Raw genomic sequence first — 6000 nt, forward strand, 5'->3', positions numbered from 1 at the left:
CTGGCAACAGCTGATTTACATGTCGCCGCCAGGTAAGATATTCTGCAGTCCAGACTGTGTAGGAAACAGGTCCTGTTTGAGTGATGATTGTGGCAGGGACCCATTTAGCTTTGGAAATATAATTTTGACCCAAAACTGGCTGTCCCGGGCTAAAGGTTCGGTCTTTTGCTCTGGGTGCCCATCTGATGACTTGATATTGCTGCTGATGTTGCACAATTTGTTGGGGTTCAGAAGGTTTCAGCAGATTAAATCAAGTGCCCAGCTGTTGTCCCATCATTAGAAAGGCTGGGGATGCCTGGGTCATAGCATGAGGTGTGTTTCTGTAGGAAAGTAAGAAGGTATCCAGACACTTTTGAATGGAGTGTTGTTCCCTTGCTGATTTTAAAGCGTGTTTTATTGTCTGCACAATTTTTTTAGCTAATCCGTTGGTGGATGGATGATATGGTGCTGACGTGATGTGGTGTATCCCATTTGCCTTCATAAAATTTTGAAACTCCTGAGAGACGAACTGCGGGCCGTTGTCACTCACAAGTTGTTCTGGCAGACCGAAACGACTAAAGAGTCCTCGTAGTTTTTGGATAGTACTTTCTGCAGTAGTGGACGGCATTATAGAGACTTCTGGCCATTTAGAATGGGCATCTACTGCCACCAAGAACATGCTTCCTTCAAGGGGGCCAGCGAAGTCAACGTGAATACGTTGCCATGGGTTTTTAGGCCAGTCCCATGAGTGTAGGGGTGCCCACTGGGGTGCATTTCTTACACCCTGACATGACATACAAGCTTTTGCCTTCTTTTTAATAGCACTGTTTAATAAACTGTGACCCTGACGTGCTCAGCTGCCAGTGTGTCCACCATGTCCGGGATCCGGTTTTCAGGAATGGGCAGAAAATCCACTCCAAGGATCTCCCCTCACTTCCATACAGTTACACCGACTCAACTTGGCTGTTGGCAGGGCCGGCTTTAGGCCTATTCCAACAATTCTCCCGAATCGGGCCCGCACCTAAGAGGGCCCCAGGCCCAGTGAGAATCTCTTCCCTGGCTAGAGGCGCCTTTTTCATTTTTACTTACCTGGCGGTGCTCTGGGTCTTCGGTGGCACTTCGGTGGTGGGTCCTTCGCTCACTCTGGGTCTTCGGTGGCACTTCGGTGGCGGGTCTTTTGCTTGCTCTGGGTCTTCGGCGGCGGGTCCTTCAGTGCCGCCAGGGACCTGGAGTGAGTGAAGGACCCGTCGCTGAAGTGCCACCGAAGACTCGGAGCACTGTCCAGTGAGTACAAGCCCCACATGTATTTTTACATGTGTTTTTTTTTTAGTCATCCCTGCCGGGGGCCGTCGAAACTGTTCGAATTGGGCTCCACACTTACTAAAGCCGGCCCTGGCTGCAGGGAATATATCACATATCTCTATGTGAGACAGATGCATGAATATCTATCATTCCCCTTAGAGATAGAAAGAGAGTCATGTACCTTTATTTGCTATTTTTCTCACTGTCTCTGATACTATGGGATAGTATTAAAATGGGAAAAAGTCAATGATGGTTCTGAAGGAGATTAGAGAGATACAATGTCAGATAGGAAACAGTCAGTATGAAAGTTTTAGAGTTCACTTAAATTGCTGAAAGCTAAGAAATAAAAATGATAACACAAGATGACAAAGCGCCAGGTTTAATTTTCAAAGCAAATTTTACTGAACATTTTCTACTGATGCCCAGGCAAATTTCCATCTATGCAGAGCCCTTCCCTTCTATGGTGACACTGAACACATGATGTCAAGTAACACACAGGCTGAAACAATGTTAATGTCAGCTTTTGCCTGTTGGCCCTGCTCCCCCGGACAGAGCCCCGCAACCCCGCAGCCCCGCTCTCCCGCCGGAGCCCCATGGCTCCGGTACCCCGGCCAGAGCCCTGCAGCCCCACAGCCCCGCTCTCCCGGCCGGAGCCCTGCAACCCCGCAGTTACGCTCCCCTGGCTGGAGCCCTGCGACCCTGCCACCCCGGCCAAACTCCTATAACCCCGCGGTCCTGATCCCCTGGCCTAGTGCAGCAAGTCCTGTGGCCCCGCTACCGCTGCCGGAGCCCCGCAACCCTGCAGCCCCACTCTCCCAGCCGGAGCCCCAAAACCCCACAGCCCCGCTCCCCAGGCCGGAGGGCGGCAAGCCCTGCAGTCCCGCTACACTGGCCGGAGCCCCGCAACCCCGCGGTCCCACTCCCCTGGCCGAGCGTGGCAACTCCTTGTGGCCCCGCTACCTCGGCCGGAGCCTCGCAGTCCCGCTTTCCCGGCCGGAACCCTGCAACCCCGCGGTCCTGCTCCCCTGGCCAAACGCGGCAACTCCCGCACCCCGCTACCCCGGCCAGAGCCCCGCATCCCCGCATCCCCGCTCTCCCTGCCAGAGCCCCGCAGTCCTGCTCCCCTGGCCAGAGCGAGGTAAGTCCCGCGGCCCCACTACCCCGGCCGGAGCCCCGCAACCCCATGGCCCTGGTCCCCCAGCCGAGAGTGGCAAGTGCGGCTGCCCTGCTTCCGCAGCAGGAGCCTCGCAACCCGGCAGTCCCTCTACCACCGCCGGAGCGCGGAAAATCCGGAGAGTACATGCCTCACGAATCGGGCTCCGCACTGGCTAAAGCCGGCCCTGGCTGTTGGGGGTATCTGGATTACATGCTGGAGTGTACAGATGGGATTACTGGAAGACAGAGTCTGGGCGAGAGATCCCATTGGAGAGAAGCCGACCTGTCTCCATAGATGTGACAGGTGAGTCCCCTTTCTCCTGCTGGTTGGTGGCCCCATGGTAGGATGAGACACAGTGTGGTCACTCAGCTCCAGACAGGGCCACTCACCAGGTCAGTTTCAACCCCAATCTCTGGCTCCTCTGCTGGGTTGGGTGGGTCTGGGGGCATCGGTGGTACGTTCAGGTTTGGGTGCTCCCAGCCCGCAGGGACATTTTAAAACTTGGAAAGGTTTAATGGAATAAACCCCAAATCTCCTCCGTTTCTGGTCAGTGTCAGGCCCTGGTGTCAGACATGCCATGGGGGGAGAGGATCCCAGCTGATAAGTGAAGTTTGTCACTAAGAAGGCACTGCTATGGGGGAAGCTCGCAGTCCTGGGTACTGCTGCGGGTGAGCTTGCAGCATTGTTGTGCAGGCTGACAGAGCAACTGATTCTAAGGACCCAGCCCTGCTGCTTCTTTCATGATTATCATCAGGAGAGAGATCAGTTTCTGATGTCCCCCTGACCCCCGGCCAGCACCAATACCCTCAGGATCCCCTACTGCCCATGTCTATGGGAGACAAAGGTGCACCCTGATCTGTTCGGTCCCCGGGGCTGAAAGCCCTGTAGGATACAAATTCTTCTCTCAAAGCAGGGATTAGGCCTCCAAAGAAGTCCCTGACCCCATTGGAGTGACCAGCTGATGCTCACAGCTGAGTCAGAACCCCCCTGTCCCTTACCCCTGGTGTGCACTGGGCAACCCAGTCAAGCCAGCAGAATCCAACAAAAAGGCCCTGTCTCCTGCTGGGTAACGTGTGGACACTGTGCAGTGACCTGTGCTGGGGGATGAGAGAGAAGCCAACCCATCTCCATAGATGTGAGGGGTGAGACCCCCTTTCTCCTGCTGTTTGCTGGCTCAGTAACACAGTATCTCTCTCCCATGTACATGGTGAGACACAGCTCAGTCACTCAACTCTGGATAGGGTCACCCATCTGGCTCTCTGGCCCCTCTGGTGTTTTTTTTTGGGGGGGCGGGGTTGTGTGTCAGTGCTACTTTGGGTGTTGGCAGAGCCCAGCAACATTTTAAATGAACCCCAATCTCCCCCATCTGTGGCCAGGGTCTGGCCCTAAAGTTTGGCACTATGATGACACTGCTGGGGGGGCGGGGAAGCTTGCAGCCCTGATCCCTGCTAATGGGAACCAATTTGAAACCCTCAGCTCTGCACTTCATTCATGACTATTACTAGGAGATGGATCAGTTTATGTCATTTTTCCCTGTCCCTTCACTGGACCCCAATCACCACGATCCCCTACAGCCCATGTGCTTGGGAGGGGAAGGTGCTACTCTGAGGTGATTGACACACATGGGTGAAGGCACCATCGGATACAAATTCTTTTACAAAAGGTCTCTGAAGAGACCCCTGTGGAGTTACCTGCTGATGCTCACAGCTGAGACAGAGACCACCTGTCCCTCACCTCTGCTGTGCACTGGGCAGTCCAGCCAGTGGCTCCTACACAGAGAGGCCCTGCCTCCTGCTGGGTAACATATGGGCACAGTGCAGGGTTGGGGCTCAGTGAGTTACAGGGGAGCTGGGTGTTTCCCCCAGAGAACTCTCCATCCCGCTCTAATTCCTGAAATGAATATGACCTGGTAACATCTGCTCCTCACCTCCCAGGTCCTTCCAGAGATCTGGATGTGCTCTGGGTCATGCAACTGTCTGTACTGGATACACCCATCCAGTCGGGAGATCCCAGCTGGGAAGAACCAGCCCGTCTCCATCAGCCTGGGGGAGGTGGCACTGGGCAGGGAGATCAGGTGGTTTGTGTGTGTGTGTTGGGGACTTTGGTCTTCTAACTCTCCTCCTCATTTTGTGGGGGGTCTTTCCCTCTATCTCTATACCAGAACCTCCCCCTCCCCCATGCTCTCTCTGGACCCTCTTCACCCCATCTATGTGTGAGGGGAGACAGTTACCCTCAGGTGCTTGGATCCAATGAGCGAAAAAGCAACGGGATACAATCTTCAATCACAGACAGGAGCAGATCGTCAACAGGGTCTCTAGCCAGGGTGCCTGGCTGATCAACACGACTTACGCAGCAGACAGTGAAGCGTACCCCTGTCTGTACTGGAGAATACAGTGTGGGCAAGAGATCCCATCCAAAAGGAGCCCACCTGTCCCAGTGCCGGTGACAAATGAGAGCCTGTTTCCACCGGGGGTGGGAGTGAGAGAAGATGCTCGTCACTGGGTCTGCGATCAGCACCACAGAGCTCGGCAGTGGCTCTGTGAATGTCTCTGTGCTCAGTATCCCATGGGCTGCTTCCAACAACACTGGGGAAATTCACCTGTGGGTACGAGGAGAATGTGGGCGGGAGGTGGATCCCGTCCCCCAGCAGCCAGGCCGTGACTGTCACCAGGAACATCACAGCGTCATGTGAGGTGGCTCTTGTCTGCTAACATCTCCCCAGACAAATTCACCCCCCTAACCCCCCACACACGTACCCAGCTCTCTTGATGGTCAAGTGAGAACAGGGCAGGTCACAGGGGTGTCGGAGGACAGGCCGACAGGAGAGGGACAGACACAGAGATGGGAAGAATCAGGGGTTGGTGTCCACCATGGCTCCAGAGATCCAGTGAAGTCATCCAAACTGTCTATCCAAAGCCCTTGGAGATCTCTGACTTCAGTTCAGAGTCTCTGGCCCTTCTGAGTTCAAATAGCCCAAAAGACGCCATTTCTTCTTGTCAGGGGTTTTTATTCCCTTCCCCCAGATTTCAGGAGGTTGGATGTGTTCACATGCACGTCTCTTCTTTATGGGTGGGGGGATGAGAGCAACAAAGTGTTTTGTCCTCTGCTGTTCTATAATGGTTTATCTCGTATCTATGGGCTTTCTTTTGCTGGGAAGGAAATAACACCTCCTGTGGAAACTCATACTTCACACTTGGTCATGCTTGTCTCTGGCCTGTGGGCATTTACAGTTTCAGAAAAAAAACCCACTTAACTATCACCTTATAACATGGGATATGAACATTTTGTAGAGTCTAAACACTAAAACATTCTTATAAGTCCCGGCCTTGTATACACTACACAGTTTTGTTGGCCAAAGGCATCTTTTGTCAACAAAACAATGGAGGTCACGGTGTACACACTGCAGTGTGCCTCTCATGGACAAAACTCTCCGGCTTTGCTGACAAAATAAGACCACCTCGATGAGAGCTGTAGAGCTTTTTGCAGCAAAGTCAGCTTGACAAAGCATCAGTGTGGACACTGCATTCATTATGTCGCTGTAACTGGCCTCCAAGAGGTATCCC

The sequence above is a fragment of the Mauremys reevesii genome, linkage group 13 (genome assembly GCF_016161935.1).
Source record: "Mauremys reevesii isolate NIE-2019 linkage group 13, ASM1616193v1, whole genome shotgun sequence".
NCBI classification, from domain to species: Eukaryota; Metazoa; Chordata; order Testudines; family Geoemydidae; genus Mauremys; species Mauremys reevesii.